Source organism: Tursiops truncatus, chromosome 17 (genome assembly GCF_011762595.2).
Source record: "Tursiops truncatus isolate mTurTru1 chromosome 17, mTurTru1.mat.Y, whole genome shotgun sequence".
In the NCBI taxonomy this organism is placed as follows: Eukaryota; Metazoa; Chordata; class Mammalia; order Artiodactyla; family Delphinidae; genus Tursiops; species Tursiops truncatus.
Window position 1 is genome coordinate 46,759,459 of NC_047050.1, and position 20,115 is coordinate 46,779,573.

Consider the following 20,115-nt stretch of genomic DNA (forward strand, 5'->3'; position numbering starts at 1 on the left):
ACTGGGCATATACCCAGAGAAAACCATAATTCAAAAAGAGTCATGTACCAAAATATTCATTGCAGCTCTATTTACAATAGCCAGGACATGTAAACAACCTAAGTGTCCATCATCGGATGAATGGATAAAGAAGATGTGGCACATATATACAATGGAATATTACTCAGCCACAAAAAGAAACGACATTGAGTTAGGTGGATGGACCTAGCGTCTGTCATACAGAGTGAAGTTAAGTCAGAAAGAGAAAGACAACTACCGTATGCTAACACATATATATGAAATCTAGGGGAAAAAAATGTCATGAAGAACCTAGGGATAATACGGGAATAAAGACACAGACCTATTAGAGAATGGACTTGCGGATATGGGGAGGGGGAAAGTTAAGCTGTGACAAAGTGAGAGAGTGGCATGGACATATATACACTACCAAACGTAAAATAGATAGCTAGTGGGAAGCAGCCCCATAGCACAGGGAGATCAGCTCGGTGCTTTGTGACCACCTAGAGGGCTGGGATAGGGAGGGTGGGAGGGCGGGAGATGCAAGAGGGAAGAGATATGGAAATATATGTATGTGTATAACTGATTCACTTTGTTATAAATCAGAAATTAGCACACCATTGTAAAGCAATTATACTCCAATAAAGATGTTTAAAATATATATACAAGCAGCTCATCCAGCTCAATATCAGAAAAACAAACAACCCAATCCAAAAATGGGTGGAAGACCTAAATAGGCATTTCACCAAGGAAGACATACAGATGGCCAACAAACCCATGAAAGGATACTCAACATCACTAATCACTAGAGAAAGGCAAATCGAAACCACAATGAGGTATCACGTCACACCGGTCAGAATGGCCCTCATCAAAAAAATCTACAAACAGTAAATGCTGGAGGGGTTGTGTAGAAAAGGGAACCCTCTTGCACTGTTGGTGGCAATGTAAATTGATACAACCACTATGGAGAAGAGTATGGCGGTTCCTTAAAAATCTAAAAATAGAACTATCATACGACCCAGCAATCCCACTACTGGGCATATACCCTACGGAAACCATAATTCAAAAACAGATATGTATCACAATGTTCACTGCCGCACTATTTACAATAGCCAGGACATGGAAGCAACCTAAGTGCCCATCGACAGATGAATGGATAAAGAACATGTAGCACATATATACAATGGAATATTATAGCCATAAAAAGAAACAAAATTGAGTTATTTGTAGTGAGGTGGATGGACCTAGAGTCCATCATAGAGAGCGAAGTAAGTCAGAAAGAGAAAAACAAATACCATATGCTAACACATATATATGGAATCTTAAAAAAAAAAAAAAAGGTTCTGATGGACCTAGGGGCAGGACAGGAGTAAATACGCAGACATAGAGAATAGACTTGAGGACACGCGGTGGGGGATGGGGAAGCTGGGACGAAGTGAGAGAGTGGCATGGACATATATACACTACCAAATGTAAAATAGATAGCTAGTGGGACGCAGCCGCGTAGCACAGGGAGATCAGCTCGGTGCTTTGTGACCACCTAGAGGGGTGGGATAGGGAGAGGAGGGAGGGAAGCTCAAGAGGGAAGGGATATGGGGATATATGTATACATATAGCTGATTCACTTTGTTATACAGCAGAAACTAAAGCAACATTGTAAAGCAATTATACCCCAATAAAGATGTAAAAATTTAAAAGAGTATGTAGCTCATAGGATTAAATGGATTAATTCAAGTAAAGTTCTTAGCACAGTTCCTGGGCCAATAGACATTAGTAGGAGCAAGATCTTAGAGGCCATGATGAGGGGTTCAGATTGTATGAGAGACAGTTCTAGTGGTAGTATGGAGAAACAAGTAGATGACAGGCAAGAAGCAGGGATACTAGCTAGAGAGCTTTCGCAAATATTCGGTCAAGAGCTGGTGATAGAGCATGGACCTGGTTAACGGAGTTAGAGGTAGTTCAAGTTTGGAGGAAACTAGAGCAGGGTTCATGGAGGGAAAATATCTAAGCTGAGCCTTGAAGGAAGATATTTCCAAGGAAACCTTGGAAAAAAGCCCAGATGACATGTCTTGAGCAGTGAATAGTCAATGTGGCAATGGAACAAGAAATGGAAGAGGAAGTTGAAAGGTTGAGACCCGAAAGATGAATACTTTCAGAGCCTTACTTAACCTGTTTATTTGATGCATAAAAGAGCAGTGAGAGAAATTAATAGAATAGAAAGACATGGCTATGTCTTAGGAGTGACAGAGGAAGACCAATCAGACAAGAGGATCAAAGAAAAAGGGGTTATCAACCATGTAAACATTTTGGTAGGATGAAGATTAATGCCACTGATAACTTGAGGCAGATTCAATTTGTAGTGGCTGAAGACAGATTGCAAGCAAATAAGCAGGTGGGGAAAACTGCAAGTCTTCATTTCACTACAGGCTCTTTCTTGGATTTCAGCAGATAAAGGTAAAGAACTTTAGCTTGAAAAAAGTACTAGGAGTCTAGGAGGGAGTGGAAGTGGCGGAGGCTGACAAAGGGAAAACCAGAACATGACTGTAGGAGAATGCTTGAAGATTAAGATGCAGGGCAAGAGAAAAAACAAAAAGAAAAGCTGCTGGAGCTTTGTACCAGAGAATGAACATAAGGTACAGTGTGATCCAAGGCAATGATGGAAACCATGCTTTGTGAAAAGAAGGCTATCAAGCTTCAATATGTGTTTTTGCCATGGCAATTTTAGAGACTCATGTTTTTATATAAACACCACACTAAAGAAGGAATATCACAAGTGACTTCATGAATCATCAGAATGAGAATTTGCTCTTGAATGTGAACACTTTATTGAACATAATAAAATCCTCTAGATAAAATTTCACTTTTGTAGCAAGGTCTCTTTGATTATAAGATCACTTATAGAAATTAAATCATTTCATATTTTTTTACCTTTTTATTTTCTAAAAATATGTTAGGTAACATGTAGAAAATATGTGAATTTCAGGGTTACCTAGAGTCTTAAATTTCTTTGAGTAAATAGGAAATAGACTCTGGAAGTATCTATAATGAATACCTGTTATATGGCTGCCCAGTATCTATTTTTCTTCCTTCTTGGAGTAATAGCCTGAATTTCTTTTCAGTACCTACCCCGTCCCTCCATTCTCACCGTTGTGATTTGGAAAATGGGCCTCACCTGCCCCAGAGAAAGGCCCTGATTCATAGAGCCAATCTGAACGTGCCATCTCTGAATGTTTTGAAACGGGCACGATTACCTAAGTTGGTCCAATCAGTGACTCTTAGACACTTTCGCTGAATATATGATATAGATTCTCTGTTTCACAAAAAGGATTCATGTAATTCTTAGAGTTCCTCAAAGTCAGTTTAGGATTATGAAATGGGGGGTGGGCAGGAGGGAGGAGTTTGTCCAAAAACAGTCAACACCAGGGAAGTGACAGTTAAAAACTGAAAGAAACTAGGTTCTAAGTCACATTATGTGAGCTTCTAGTCTCACTCCTAGCAACATGTATCTCTGCAGTTTCAAAGGAAGTTAATCGGTTCGCTCTATGTAAGCCATTCTCAGTTGGGTTCTTCTATTAGTTGCTGTACTTGAAAGCTTCCTAGGTGACAGAATCTGTGATCTAGACCCTAAAGCCTATGTGTCACTTTTCCATCAGCTGTCAGGATGTTGGTGAACTCGTCTATGGAAACAGATGTCATTTTTATGAAAAGTGAGCATTTTGGGACCCTTATGTATGTTGTATAGGTTCTTTAAAACGTTCAGTTTTACAGAGAAACTTTTTTTATATAATAAAGATATTCAACTCACCATGAAAAGCATAAGAGACTTAGAAAAATAACTAAAACCTGCTAATAGTTGAAGGCCCAACTACACAAAAGTTGGATTTGAAGGTTGTCCCTTGTCTATTTTCTGACAGCAAATATTGCAGGATTGTTTGTTTATATTAATGTAAGTTTCAATATATGTTAATTATGAATAGAACAAGCCTAGAAAGTGGTAAAACCAATTCACACTCAACTTGTCAAAAGAAATAGTAATAAGCTTCTTCCCTTAAGTGAAGCTTGTTAACCTCTTCCCCACTCAGGTTCTAAAGTAATTCATAAGTAGACAAGAGGTATGTGGAACATGATGTATTATCTTTATTACTAATAACCCTCATTCTCTAATTTCAGCCTTATATCTGTGTAAAAGAGGGCTTCCTTACACGGAGCCCCATAATGATACAGACATACGCATCCAGCCACAGACAGCACTGGACCCAGACTATTTTGCCGCCTGCCCCTGTAAGACTTATGGAGAAATGGGGCCCAATGCATGCTTTCTGTGAGCAGCTTATTCCCAAAGAGAGGGGAGAAAGTGCTACTCATGCTCACTTCTTTGTCCCAAACTCAAGCAAGTCATCACACCTCTACCAATCTAGGTCCAACCAGGAGACAGAACACGGTAAATTTAACCAGAATTGTTAAGCTATAATAGAGTGAAATAAATACAATTACCCCTCTGTATCCACGGGTTCTGCACCCCGGATTCAACCAACCGTAAATTGAATTGCAGTAGATTGAATCCTCGGATGCAGAATCCTCCAATGTGGAGCCCCGGGGTACTGAGGGCAGACTGTACTACTCCATTTTATATAAGCGACTTCAGCAATCGCAGGGGACTGGCGGGGCAGGGGGAGCCTTAGGACCAATTCCTTGCTCATGCTGAGGGATGACTGCGTGTTGAGAACTCTTAACAGTACCCTAGGGCAGAGGGAGAGTACCCAAGGAAAGGCAAGCTTGGAGAGGATCCCCGTCTGGCATTCATACCTCTGATGGAATAAAATTTAAAGGCAGGACAAAATAAATAAACACAGAATTCTGTTCGGGCCTTCTCCCTCCCTAATGCCCAGTCTGCATCTGCATTACACATTAAGCAGAGCTCCTCAAATCTTCACAATCTAAAACAGAGAGAGATGATAAATATTTTAGCTACTCAAAACTTGAAAGCGATACTCGTTATATATCTTCTCGCTGTAGATCAGAGAGAGCACGAAGACGGAGCAGGTCTCGTTTTAGATCTGACAGAGGTTCTAGAACTAGTTCATCTAGAACTAGTTCATCTTATTCTCGGTCATAACGGTCCCATTATGATGACTCTAGTTATGATGGTCGTTACCATAGGAGTTCTCCTTATCGAGAGAGGGCACGCTAGTCTCGGCCATATACAGATAACAGGGCAACACAAAGTTCTGACTCGGACGGTTAGTATAAGAAGAGATACTCAAGGCACACCTCGTCTCCTTCTACCTCTTACAGAGACCTAAGGACGCCATCCTCCTATTCTACATCTGATGGATACTGTAAAACTGAGTCCTCTTACTTAGAGATGGAAAAAAGAGGAAAGGATTCTTCAAAGTTAGAAGGAGAATCCAAAAGGACTTCAGAAAATGAAGCAATGAAAAGATGTTATTCTCCCACTAATGAACAGGGGTTCCGACGCGGGTCATCATATTCCAAGCACAGTAAGAGTTCTTCCCGTTATAAATCTGCCCCTTCAAAACCTGCACCCAAGTCTGATAAATTTAAAAATTCTTTCTGTTGTACAGAATTGAATGAGGAAGTCAAACAGTCTCATTCTTTTAGTTTACAGACTCCTTGTTCAAAAGGTAGTGAATTAAGAGTGATTAGTAAAGTTCCTGAAAGAGAGAAGATTGGGTCTCCATCCCCATCAAATCGATTAAATGATTCACCTACTTTTAAAAAGCTAGATGAATCACCTGTTTTTAAGTCTGAATTTATAGGACATGATAGCCACGATAGTATTAAGGAATTAGACTCTTTATGTAAAGTGAAGAATGATCAATTAAGAAGTTATTGTCCCACCGAATTTAATATAAATGGATCTCCTGGGGCAGAATCTGATTTGGCAACATTTTGCTCTTCTAAACGTGACACTGTTTTGATGTCTTCTGATGACAGTGTGACTGGATCAGAGGTATCCCCTTTGGTCAAAACGTGCATGCTTTCATCAAATGGATTTCAAAACATTAATAGATGTAAAGAAAAAGACATGGATGATACTCGCATGCAGCATAATAAGTTAGAAAGCCCATTTAGAGAAACAGAACCTCCAGTGTCGCCACACCAGGATCAACTCATATCTTTGCCAGTTATGACTATAGATTATTCCAAAACAATAGTTAAAGAACCAGTTGATGTGAGAGTTTCTTGCTGTAAAACCAAAGATTCAGATATATACTGTACTTCAAACAACAACCGCCCTTCTTTGTATCATTCCGGAGCTGAAAATACTGAGCCTTTAGTAACGAAGATTTCTTCAAATAGCTTTATGAATGTGCATTTGAAATCAAAAACAGTTATATGTGATAATGGAAGTCTGACAGATCAGCACTCAAAATTTGCATGTGGAGAATATAAGCAGAGTGTTGGTAGTACTAGTTCAGCTTCTGTTAATCATTTTGATGATTTATATCCACCTACAGGGAGCTCATGTATTGCTTCATCTCTTCAGAGCCTTCCAGCAGGGACAAACGTAGACAGTTTAACTCTCTTGCAATGTGGAGAGAATACATCTCCAGTTTGGGATGCTGTGCTGAAGAGTAAAAGCTCAGAGTTTTTAAAGCATGCAGAGAAAGAAATAATAGAAGTAGCTGGTGGCCTTCCTGATTCAGGAAGAGGATTTGCTTCCTGGGGAAACAGGCATAATAATGGACTATCTGGGAAATGTGTGCCAGCAGCTCAAGAAGAAGGGAACTCCATACTGCCTGATAGAAGAGGAAGACCAGAAACCTCTTTAGGTGAAGAAGGTGGAAGAGGACATGCACATACTTCTGATGACTCAGAAGTTGTATTTTCTTCTTGTGATTTGAATTTAATCATGGAGGACAGTAACGGTGTAACATATACCTTAAAATGTGACAGTAGTGGTCATGCCTCAGAGAGATTGTATCCACTGTCCATGAAGATTATTCTGGTTCTTCCAAAAGTTCAAGTGATGAAAGTGATTCGGAAGATACAGATTTTGATGACAGCAGTATTCCAAGAAACCATCTTCAGTCTATGGTGGTTGTGCCAAAGAATTCTACTTTGCCCATGGAAGAAACAAGTCCTTGTTCTTCTCAGAGCAGTCAAAGTTACAGACACTATTCTGACCACAGGGAAGATGAGCGATTGGAGCCAAGGATGCATTCATATGAGGAAAAATTTGAGAGCATAGCAAGTAAAGCCTGTCCTCAAACTGAGAAGTTCTTCTTTCACAAAGCAACAGAGAAGGAATTCAGAAATCTCTTTACACAGCCCATCCAAAAACAGATAGATAATCACATGTCTGAAATTGCTTATCCTCAGAGTGATGGGGTTGATAGTACAAGTCATACAGACATAAAATCTGACCCTCTAGGTCATCCAAATTCTGAGGAAGCAGTGAAAGCCAAAATAACTTCTAGGCAGCAAGAAGAGCTGCCAGTTTATTCTCCTGATGATTCTGAAGATGTCTCAAGTAAGTCTCGGCAACAGACCACTTTCCCTAACAGGCCAGATAGTAGACTGGGAAAAACAGAGTCAAATTTTTCTTCTTGTGAGATCTCCCGAGTGGATGGCTTCCAGTTCATCATCGGAAGAGCTCAGAAATCCTAGGGTGGGACTTCTCTCAACAAGAAAAGCCTACTACCACATATCAGCAACCTGACAGCAGCTATGGAGCCTGTGGTGGACATAAGTATCAGCAAAGTGCAGAACAGTATAGTGGGACATGTAATTACTGGCAAGGCAACTGGCTACTGGGATCCAAGATCAGCAGGTAGACCGCCTGGAACTGGGGTTGTGTATGATCGAATTCAAGGGCAGGTATCAGGTTCCTTAACAGATGACCGTGAAGAGGAGGAGAATTGGGATCAACGTGGAGGATCTCACTTTTCAGGCCAGTCCAATAAATTTTTTCTGTCCCTTCAGAAGGACAAGGGGTCAGTGCAAGCACCTGAAATAAGCAGCAATTCCATTAAGGAGTCTTTAGTTGTGAATGAGGAGAAAGACCTTTCAAAAAACTTAGAACAAAATGATAGGAAAGATAGAGGGCCTCTTAAAAAAAGGAGACAGGAATTGAAGAGTGATTCTGAAAGTGATGGTGAGCTTCAGGACAGAAAGAAAGTTAGAGTGGAGGTAGAGCAGGGAGAGACAGCAGTGCCTCTAGGCTCAGCATTGGTTGGGCCTTCGTGTGTCATGGAGGACTTCAGGGACCCAGGGCAGTGGAAGGAGTGTGCCAAACAAGGGAAGATGCCTTCTTACTTTGATCTGATTGAAGAAAATGTTTATTTAACAGAAAGAAAGAAGAATAAATCCCATCGGGATTTTAAGCGAATGCAGTGTGAGTGTACACCTCTTTCTAAAGATGAAAGAGCTCAAGGTGAAATAGCATGTGGGGAAGATTGTCTTCATCGTCTCCTCATGATTGAATGTTCGTCTCGTTGTCCAAATGGGGATTATTGTTCCAATAGACGGTTTCAAAGAAAACAGCATGCAGATGTGGAAGTCATACTCACAGAAAAGAAAGGCTGGGGCTTGAGAGCTGCTAAAGATCTTCCTTCGAACACCTTTGTCCTGGAATATTGTGGAGAGGTACTTGATCGTAAAGAGTTTAAGGCCCGGGTAAAGGAGTATGCACGAAACAGAAACAGCCACTACTATTTCATGGCCCTGAAGAATGATGAGATAATAGATGCCACTCAGAAAGGAAACTGCTCCCGTTTCATGAATTACAGCTGTGAACCAAACTGTGAGGCTCAGAAATGGACTGTGAACGGACAACTGAGAGTTGGGATTTTTACCACCAAACTGGTTCCTTCAGGCTCAGAGTTAACATTTGACTATCAGTTCCAGAGATATGGCAAGGAAGCACAGAGACGTTTCTGTGGGTCGGCTAATTGCCGGGGTTACCTGGGAGGAGAGAACAGAGTCAGCCTCAGAGCAGCACGAGGGAAAATGAAGAAAGAACGATCTCGGAAGAAGGATTCGGTGGATGGAGAGCTAGAAGCTCTGATGGAGAATGGTGAGGGTCTCTCTGATAAAAACCAGGTGCTCAGCTTATCCTGGCTAACGGTTAGAATTGAAACTTTGGAACAGAAACTTACCTGTCTCAAGCTCATACAGAACACATATTCACAGTCTTGCCTGAAGTCCTTTCTGGAACGTCATGGGCTGCCTTTGTTGTGGATCTGGATGGCAGAACTACGTGATGGCCGGGAAAGTAACCAGAAGCTTCAGGAAGAGATTATAAAGACTTTGGAACATTTACCCATTCCTACTGAAAATATGTTGGAGGAAAGCAAAGTGCTTCCCATTATTCAACGTTGGTCTCAAACCAAGACTGCTGTCCCTCAGCTGAGCGAAGGAGATGGGTATTCTAGCGAGAATACATCACGTGCTCACACACCACTCAACACACCTGATCCTTCCACCAAGCTGAGCATAGAAGCTGACACAGACACCCCCAAGAAGCTAAAGTTTCGCAGACTTAAAATTATAAGTGAAAATGGCATGGACAGTGCGATCTCTGATGCTACCAGCGAGCTAGAAGGCAAGGATGGCAAAGAGGACCTTGACCAGTTAGAAAACGTCCCTATAGAAGAAGAGGAACAACAGCTACGCACTCAACAGCTGCCTGAATCTAAAGTTGATAGTGACATTGCTGTGGAGGCCATTAAGCTACCCACATCTGAACCAGAGGCTGACACTGAAATAGAGCCTAAGAGAGCAATGGCACAAAACTAGACGAACCTATTGCTGAGGAAACACCATCCCAAGATGAAGAGGAGGGTGTATCTGATGTGGAGAGTGAGAGGAGCCAGAACAGCCACATAAAACAGTAGATATAAGTGATTTGGCCACCAAGCTCCTGGACAGTTGGAAAGACCTAAAGGAGGTATATCGAAACTCCAAAGAAAAGGCGAAACTGAAAAGGAGAGCACAATAACCGAACGAGGAAGGGATGCTTTGGGCTTCAGAGATCAAACAGTTGCCCCAAAGACTCCTAACAGGTCAAGAGAGAGAGACCCAGACAAACAAACTCAAAATAAAGAGAAAAGGAAACGAAGGGGCTCCCTCTCACCACCACCTTCTGCCTATGAGCGGGGAACAAAAAGGCCAGGTGGCAGATATGATACACCAACTTCTAAAAAGAAAGTACGAATTCAAGATCGCAATCAACTTTCTACAGAGGAGCGTCGCAAGTTGTTTGAGCAGGAGGTAGCTCAGCGGGAGGTTCAAAAAAAACAGCAGCAGATGCAGAACCTGCGAAGTGACGTCTCCACTGCCCTATGACATCTCTTGGCTACCATGCCCCTCATCACCCCTTTGCTGGCTACCCACCAGGTTACCCCATGCAGGCCTATGTGGATCCCAGCAATCTTAATGCTGGAAAGGTGCTCCTCCCCACACCCAGCATGGATCCTGTGTGTTCTCCTTCTCCTTATGATCATTCTCAGCCCTTGGTGGGACATTCTACAGAACCCCTTGCTGCCCCTCCACCTGTGCCCATGGTGCCACATGTGGCAGCCCCTGTGGAAGTTTCCAGTTCACAGTATGTGGCCCAAAGTGATGGGGTGGTACACCAAGACTCCAGGGTCACCGTCCTGCCACTGCCAGCCCCAGGCCCAGTCCAGGGACAGAATTACTGGTGTTTGGGATTCAAACCAACAGTCCGTGAGTGTACAGCAGCAGTACTCTCCTGCACAGTCTCAAGCAACCTTATATCATCAAGGACAGGCTGCTCCAACTGTCTAGTGGTGTGACGTCACCCTATTCACAGACAACTCCACCAACTTGTACAGAGGTTATGCCCAGCCAAGTCTTCAGTACATCCAGGGACAGCAGATTCTCACAGCTCACCCACAAGGAGTGGTGGTACAGCCAGCCACAGCCGTGACTACAATAGTTGCACCAGGGCAGCCTCAGCCCTTCCAGCCACCTGAAATGGTTGTGACAAATAACCTCTTGGACTTACCACCCCCATCTCCTCACAAACCAAAAACCACTGTCTTACCTCCCAACTGGAAGACAGCCCGAGACCCAGAAGGGAAGATTTACTACTCCCATGTGATCACAAGGCAGACTCAGTGGGATCCTCCTACTTGGGAAAGCCCAGGAGATGATGCCAGCCTTGAGCATGAAGCTGAGATGGACCTGGGAACCCCAACATATGATGAAAATCCCATGAAGACCTCAAAAAAGCCTAAGACAGCAGAAGCAGACGCCTCCAGTGAACTGGCTAAGAAAAGCAAACAAGTATTCAGAAAAGAGATGTCCCAGTTCATCATCCAGTGCCTGAACCCTTACTGGAAACCTGACTGCAAAGTGGGAAGAATTACCACACCTGAAGATTTCAAACACCTAGCTCGCAAGCTGACTCACGGCGTTATGAATAAGGAGCTGAAGTACTGTAAGAACCCCGAGGACCTGGAGTGCAATGAGAATGTGAGACACAAAACCAAGGAGTACATTAAAAAGCACATGCAGAAGTTTGGGGCTGTTTACAAACCCAAACGGGACACTGAATTAGAGTGACCTTCAGGGCCAGGGTGGGAGGACGGGCAAGCTGGTAGGAGAGACTCTGGGAAGCAGAAATCCCGTGGGCCCTCTCTCCCCACCCCACTGTCAGGGCTGTGCTACTGATGACACATCACCCTGGGGAATTCAAACCTGCAGAATGAGCTCACAAAAATGAGCTCCATCTACAACAAGCGGTCCCTGGTTGTGAGCTGTTGGTAGAGGCCATCTGAGGCAAGGGTTTAGGCCCTTGAGACCTTCCCTTCTGAGACCCCGGCCAGGCCTGACCCCACTCTCAAGGCTGGGCCTCCTCCTTGGCGGTGCTGTCAGCGCACAGACTCATGCGCATCCCCACCCACGACCCCTTACCCTGACGATCTCTATTATATTTTAATGTCTATGTGAATGTATTGAAAATAATTTGTCTTTCCTGGTTTTTGGCTTTTGTTTTGCTTTTAAGCCTCTGTGTGCTAGGATCACAGAAGACTTTGTAAGGATGGTTTAAGTTGTCCTGCAAGGTTTAAGGTGTTATCATGTAAATATTCCAGAGCAGGCTGCCTTGTGGTTTCGGCCAGCCTTGTGCTATGTTGATAAGATTGATTTACTGCTTAAAATCACTTTACTTGGGCTTCCCTGGTGGTGCAGTGGTTGAGAGTCCGCCTGCCGATGCAGGGGTCACGGGTTCGTGCCCCGGTCCGGGAAGATTCCACATGCCGCGGAGCGGCTGGGCCCGTGAGCCATGGCCGCTGAGCCTGCGCGTCCGGAGCCTGTGCTCCGCAACAAGAGAGGCCACAACAGTGAGAGGCCCGTGTACCGCCAAAAAAAAAAAAAAAAAAAAAAAAAAAAAATCACTTTACTTTATCCAATTTTTACTGTATCCAATTTTTACTGAACTTTTTATGTAAAAAATAGAATCAATTAAAGATAAAAAAGGATAAGTCTATGCCTTCAACTTCTAACAGGTGGAAGAGTTCTCAGTGCTTTCTGAGAATCTGCTTCCCACGTTATAATACTCAGTTTGGCTCCAACGGAATTCCCTTTTTCTTAACTTGATAGTTAATTGAATTTTGGAGAAGGTGCGGTTGCAGACAACCACTGGCTGGTGAGAAAGTTTGCTGGGTTGCCTGTGCCAGAACTGGTTTAGGGTCATCTGATAAACAGGAAACAATCACCTAGGACACAGGCAAGCCAAGGCATCTAAGCAGGTTGCTGAGACAGCTGGGAGGTTTCTGCAGGTGCCAAGCCAGAGCAGACATTGCCCACCTTGGAAAGGTCTCAGGAACAGCCTTGCAGGGGGCAGGAAAGTCAGGCCTGGTCATGCTTGGGAGTGTGCGTGGTGAGGGCTGTGGGCTGCTACAGCATGAAGCCAGAAGCACGCGGTGTGCCTCTTAAGACCGCAGCAAGGTGATCACCAAGGCTCCTGGGTTGGAGCTACAAGGTAGTCAAAGGACTGAGCACTCTGGGTGTGCAATTGGAGAATGAATTTGGAGCTGGGAAGCAATAAGTTCATAAGCAGCTCAGTCGACCCCTTTGACTTCTCAGCTTTCATATGCACCATTCTACACACATTTCAACGCCTGCCCAGCAAAGAAACTACATTTTAGCAAGAAACAGCTAACCCTCTGGTAAGTGAAGTTCTTGCCCTTCCCCCAGGTAAAACACAAACCCCAACGGTCACTAAATCCATTGCTGCCTATATTAATTAGGCCTCAATTTCAGTCTTAGGTCCTACTAAAGACTACACTGTAAAGTTGACCTCCACCTAGTGTTATATAAAATTAAAATGGGAAGGAGAAGTTAGAATAAACACATACATATAGCAGAAAATAGGCAAAGCTACCAGCCCTGGTTTCTGTAGTTATTCACGAGGTCAGAGTTGACGTCTATAGCTTCCACCTTCACCCACTTATTCCCTGTTTTCCTTGCCCACAGCCAGAACCCACAGCTCCATCCAGATTCTTTAGTGGTAGAATGATTCAATCCTTCCCTTCTGAATGGTCTGAATCCTCAATCGTCCTGCCTTTTTCCAGTTCCTGTAGCTTTCCATTGATCTTTACTGTTGGCATGGAAGTATTGAAGGGAACCTCAGAAAATCTCCTGGGTTCCAGAAAAAATCCTCCTTGCTTCCATTATAAAGGCAACCAATTTCCTGCGGTAACTGAGATCATAACACCAGTAGATTAACCTTTTTCACCTGTTGGTTCAGTGGTATAAGGAGTGTAACATGGCCAGGGGGCAGTCTGTGGTAGGCAGAATTCTAAGATGAATCCCACAATTCCTGCCCCCTGGGGTAAACACCAGTGTAATTTCCTTTGAGCACTGTAGGGACCTGTAAATACCATTGGATATCACCTTCATGTTTATACAACAATATGGCAAAAGGAATTTTGCAGATGAAATTAGGGTACCTAATCAGCTGACTATAATTCAAAGGGAGATTACCCTGGGTGGGTCCAACCTATCTAATCAGGCAAGTCTTTTAAAAGCAAAAGTTCTATTCTCCAGGATAGATCACATGCTAGGCCACAAGACAAGTCGCAGTAAATTGAAGATTAAAATCGTATGTTGGGCTGCACCCCACAGGCCTGCAAGGCTTGTAGTTGCCAGCCTCAAGACTGAAGAAAGAGCCTAGAGACAGCAACAGAGACATCAGTGACTTATTGGACAAGGGATCTTACACACCTGAAGCAAGGTCCTGGAGCAACACCTCACTGTTTGTGGCAGACAGCAAGCAGGACATGGCAGCAGTCTTTGCTACCCGGGGGAGGAGGAGGCTACCATTTATAGGGGGAATTAATGGTCAGGTTGGCTCATAAATCACCAGAGAGACCAGCAGCTGGGGCAGGAAGCAAGCACATAGGCAGTTACTAATTAAGCCCTATAATTAAGGAGATTGGATAGTCATGTGCGTGAAGCAGGTACTGGCTGAACAGGGGATATACAGAGCAAGAGGACAGTCATCTTGAATGGCGTGGTCAAACACTCCACCCTTACATACCCTGTATGACCTCTATAATCTTGGTCCATACTTCTTCTGCTATATCCCTGAGGACAGGTAGGTAGAAGTACAACTGCAACCAAACACCACAAATGCAATACAGACAGTCCAACAGGTGGGCTTTGGAACCAGGAGCTTATCAAGTCAATTTTTCATGGACTCTCAGAGGTTGACAATGGCATTTCGCTGTAGAGCCACCAATCAAACTCATTTCTCAGTGAGGCCACCATTGTCACCCAGTCCACAAACAGATTCCCTTCACTCAGAGCAGGCCAAGCTGCAAGATGTCTAACAGCACAATATAGGGAAGATCATGACCATTAAGCAAAATACAAGCAGTAATATCATTCTGAGGTAATGCCACCCCTGTCCACGCGTTTTGTCCTGGCCTGCAATACCATACCACCTGCCCACCCTCAGTCTCCACAGCCAGTGCCGAACACTGGAGAGGTGGTGCAACAGTACACAGGGTTAGTATAATGGTGCCTCTCTACAGTAGAGGCCTGGATTCATTACCTTAGTAATCTGAGGTGGGGCTGGGGAGAAGACAGGTGAAATCTGTACCTCCCTTTCTGATCCTATTCCCAGTGGGACAGCAAACCCGAACCACTGAGGCCTTCCCTGCCAGTCCTCAGGGCTATTTATAATATGTTCCCCTGGGGATAGATCCTGTGAAGGGCAAAAATGAGTTGCTGTCCTGACCTGTAGTTGGCAACAGTCCTTCAGTGGTCAGCAGTTGAACTCGAACAGTGTTGACTAGTTACCTCCGGGTTAACATGGCGTCAGCACTGGGATAACTGCTCCTGGGATGTGTCCACGTGTTAAGAGTGAGTTTCCCACCTCAACTGTTGTTTAAGTAGTCTCTTCATAGCCCGGCAGCAGTGGGGTTGTAAGGCAGGTGGAAATGCCCCTGTACGTCCTTTGTATCGGCCCATTCCTGAACTTCATGGCCAATAAAGTAGATTCCTTGGTCACTATCGATGTCCATGGGGATCCTATATGCTGCATACAAATGAATAGTGGTTTTTTGCATGCTCAAAGAATCGGTAGGTTTTTTGTAATGTCTTCCACCTGTTGTGATGTATCGTAGACTGCATATAGCTGTTGTTCCATCACACTCTATCATTGCTCTGCCCCCTTCCATAGTGGGGACCAGAAGCCCAAGGGCACTCTTATTATGTTGCTGTTGCCACAGATCTCAACAAAACACTCCCGGGTAACAGGCTATGTTAATTCACAAGTCTGTCTCTGAATGCATATCCCTAAAGCCTGTGTCTCTAATTGTTTAGGGGTGGTAGGTCAGGGGTATGCTTGTATTTTGTAGATAATCCAGGTCCTTGAGTTTTGTCTCTATTCACCAGCCACCCCCGTGCAGTCAGATGAATGAGGAGCACTGGGCTCCCACTTTTAAACTGGGAAAAGACTGAGGTTAACAGGATATCATCAACATAATGGAAGAAAAAGACATCTCTCATGGTACACAGCTACCACCCCCACAAGCTAGTAGATGGCCTCCTCCCGATCACCTCCACAACTTTCTGTTTCCCGTCCTTATGTCCTGACATCTCAGCTCCCAGGAGTTTTCTCACCCAGAGACAGCAACAGAGACATCAGGGATTTGTTGGACAAGAGAAACTTACACATGAAGCAAGGTCCTGGAGCAACAGCTCACTGTGCGTGGCAGACAGCAGGCAGGACACGGCAGCAGTCTCCACCACTCCGGGAAGAAGGCGGCTACGTTTATAGGGTGAATTGATGCCAGATTAGCTCATCAATTACCAGGGAAACCAGCAGCTGCGGCAGGGGGCAAGGAGGTAGGCAGTTACTAATTAAGCCCTATAATTAAGAGGATTAGAGAGTCATGTGAGTAAAGCAGGGACTGGTTGATGAGGGGAGGTACAGAGAGCAAGAGAACAGCCATCTTGAGGGCCTGACCATACATCATAGCAAGCATCTTTTCTGACCCAGTGCTATGAGACTAGAAATCAACTACAAGGAAAAAACTACCCAAAACACAAACACGTGGAAGCTAAACAATATGCTACTAAACAACCAATCGGCCATTGAAGACATCAAAGAGGAAATAAGAAAATACCTGGAGACAAATGAAAATGAAAACACAATCCAAAATCTATGGAATGCAGCAAAAGCTGTTCTAAGAGAGAATTTTATAGTGATACAAGTCTACCTCAGAACGCAAGAAAAATATCAAATCAACAATCTAACCTTACATCTAAAGGAAAAACAAACAATACCCAAAGTTAGTTAAGGAAAGATACCAAGATCAGAGCAGAAATAAATGAAATAGTGACTAAACAAAAAAATAGAAAAGATCAATGAAATTAAGACCTGGTTCTTTGAAAAGATAAACAAAATCGATAAACCTTTAGCCAGACTCATCAAGAAAAAAAGAGAAGGCCCCCCAAAATAAAATGAAACAAAAAGGGGCAGTTACAACAAACACTACAGAAGTACAAAGGATCATAAGAGATTACAATGAACAACTATATGTCAATAAAGTGGACAAACTAGAAGAAGAGGACAAATTCCAATAAAGGTACAATCTCCTGACTGAATCAGGAAGAAGTAGAAAATATGAACAGATGAATGACCAGGAATGAAATTAAGTCTGTAGTAAAAAATCTCCCAACAAACAAAAAATCCCAGACCGGATGGCTTCACAGGTGAATCCTACCAAACATTTAAAGAAGAGTTAACATCTACCCTTCTCAAACTAGTTCAAAAGATTGCGGAGGAAGGAACTCTTCCGAACTTATTCTACGAGGCCAGCATCACCCTGATACCAAAACTAGACAAACAGAACACAAGAAAACAAAATTACGGCCAATATCACTGATGAACACAGATGCAAAAATCCTCAAAAAATATTAGCAAACTGAATTCAACAACACATTTAAGAGGATCATACACCATGATCAAGTGGGATTTATTCCAGGAATGAAAGAGATTCAATATCTACCAACCCATCAGTGTGACACACCACATTAACAAACTGAAGAATAGAAATCATATGATCAGCTCAATAGATGAAGAAAAATCTTTTGACAAAATTCAACGTCTATTCACGAAAAAAAAAAAAGGCCACCTACTGAATGAAAGAAGATATTTACAAAGACAAATATTGTTTGGTTTCACTTATATGTGGAATCTAAAAAACAAAACAAATGAACAAGCACAACAAAACAGAAACAGAGTCATAGATTCAGAAAACAAACAGCTGGTTGACAACCAGAGATATCATGGCGATTATTTTGAAATGTATAGAAATATCGAATCACTATATTGTACAAAAGGAACTAACATAGCGTTGTAGGTCAATGAGGTTTCAAAAAGAAACAGACAAACTTATGGAAAAAGAGATCAGATTTGTGGTTACTAGAGGTGGGGACTGAGGGAAGGGGGAAGTGGATGAAAATAGTCAAAAGGTACAAACTTCCAGTTATAGAAATAAGTACTAGGGGTGTAATGTACATGATAAATGTAATTGACACTGCTGTATGTTATCTGTGAAGGCTGTTAAGAAAGTAAGTTCTAAGATCTCATCAGAAGGAGAAAAATTTTTTTTCTATTTCTTTTATTTCGTATCTATATGAGATGATGGAGGTTCACTAAACTTACTGTGATCATCATTTCAAGATGTACTTAAGCCCAATCATTATGCCATGCACCTTAAACTTATACAGTGCTGTATGTCAGTTATATCTCAAGGAAACTGGAAGGAAAAAAAAGTTTCATAAGATCCCATGCTGGCTAGGGTAGGGAGAACAGAAATTCTCCAACACTATTGGCAGGAGTGAAAATTGTCATAATAATTGAGGGTAAGTCAGTGATATATCAAAATTTGAAACATGCTTCCTCTTGGACCCAGGGATAATTTGCCCTACAAGCACTCTTGCAGAAATGCCCCAGGACATACTGTGTGTGCAAGGAAATTTCACTGCAGCATTGTTTGAAACAGCGGGAATAGAAAGCAATGTTAACAGTCAGTCAGTCACGAGGGTCTCGCTAGATAAATGATGACCTATTACCACAATGGAATGCTGTGCTGCTGTTTACGAGGATGAGGTAAACATACATTTGTCTACATGAAAAGACATTCTTGGGACTTCCCTGGTGATCCAGTGGTTAAGACTCTGTGCTTCCACTGCAGAGAGGAACGGGTTCGATCCCTGGTCAGGGAGCTAAGATCCTGCATGCTGCACTAGTGGCCAAAAAAAACCCCAAAAACAAAAAAAATCCCACCAAAACAAGAACAACAACAAAAAAGATGTTCTTAATGTTAAATGAAAGATAAAAACATGTTTCAGAACACTAAAAAAGCAGAAGAGTTCTCTTGCTAGTCTGGAAGCAAAACAGCCAGGTTGAGATAGGAGGGGCCGCGTGGCAAGGCCCTGAGAACGACCTCCAGGTGCTGAGAGCCATCCCCAGCTGACAGCAAGAGAACAGGGACGTTAATCATGCAGCTGCAAGGCACCGAGTTCTGCTAACGACCACATGACCTGTGCAGAGGACCCTGAGCCCCAGGTGAGATTGCAGCCTCAGCCAGCACTTTGATTTCAGCACGGTGACACCCTGAGCAGAGGACTCAGCTCACCTGTGCCTAGATCCTTGACCCACAGAAACCAGGGGATAAAGACCTTTCTGTTATTTTAAACACATAGTCTCATCTTCCAATTCAGTGGAAACATTGTTGTATCCCCTGGCAGAAGCATTCCCTTATTAGATACTTAGATATCCAAACCAGCAGAGCTCAAAGTTGTCAGAACAGGAAGCAAAAATCTGCAAATGGGTTACAAGATGTAATAGTGAGAGAAGCCACTTGCACTTCAACCACTTGTATTCTGGCTATAGGAGCGAGAACACCATGTAATGCTTTCTGATCCAGAGCATATACTGCACCTGTAAGACAGAACCCCATCCTTTCAGGATGTTGTCTACCAACTGGTACCATCAATGAGTCCTCAGTAACCATTTCCCCTCTCATTTAGGCTAGTCACTCCCAGGTGATGGGGGATGTGGAAAGACGAGTTAATTCCATGGGACAAGCCCTATCGCTGCACTTCTTCGCTGTGACATGAAGTTTCTTGATCAGAAACAATGCTGTTTAGAGACTTACCTGGTGGTCCAGCAGTTAAGACTCCGCGATCTCAATGCAGGGGGGCCTGGGTTCAATCCCTGGTCAGGGACCTAGATCCTGCACATCGCAACTAAAGATCCCGCATGCGACAATGAAGATCCCACATGCTGCAACTAAGAACCAGCACAGCAAAAAAAAAAAAAAATTTTTATATATATATATATATATATATATATATATATATATATAAATATAAAAGAGACAATCCTGTTTAGAATGTAAGGTGGTGGATAAGGCATTCTTGTGAGTCCATGAATGGTAGTGCTAGCAGAAGCATTAAGGGCAGGGAAGACAAATCTGTATCCAGAATACAGGTCTATTTCCATGAGAACAGATCTCTGCCCCTCCATGATAGAAGTCCAGGGTAATCAACCTGCCACTAGGTGACTGGCTTGTCCCCCTGGGAATGATGCCATATTAGAGA

The 20,115-nt window shown here is 43.1% G+C and overlaps 1 protein-coding gene and 1 pseudogene across 3 annotated transcripts in view; one reads left to right on the top strand and one right to left on the bottom strand.

The window, feature by feature from the left end:
- Positions 1 to 20,115, bottom strand: part of LOC117308665 (dihydropyrimidinase) — a 234,092-nt gene that overhangs the window by 27,229 nt on the left and 186,748 nt on the right. For all 3 annotated transcript variants that reach the window (XR_012327301.1, XR_012327302.1, XM_073794654.1), the window contains 3 exons: positions 19,671 to 19,804; positions 16,174 to 16,327; positions 15,236 to 15,535 (listed from right to left, as the gene is read on the bottom strand). The gene's annotated coding sequence lies outside the window, so the exon portion shown is untranslated. The remainder of the gene's footprint in view (positions 1 to 15,235; positions 15,536 to 16,173; positions 16,328 to 19,670; positions 19,805 to 20,115) is intronic.
- On the top strand, positions 5,348 to 12,134 carry LOC109549278 (histone-lysine N-methyltransferase SETD2 pseudogene; annotated as a pseudogene).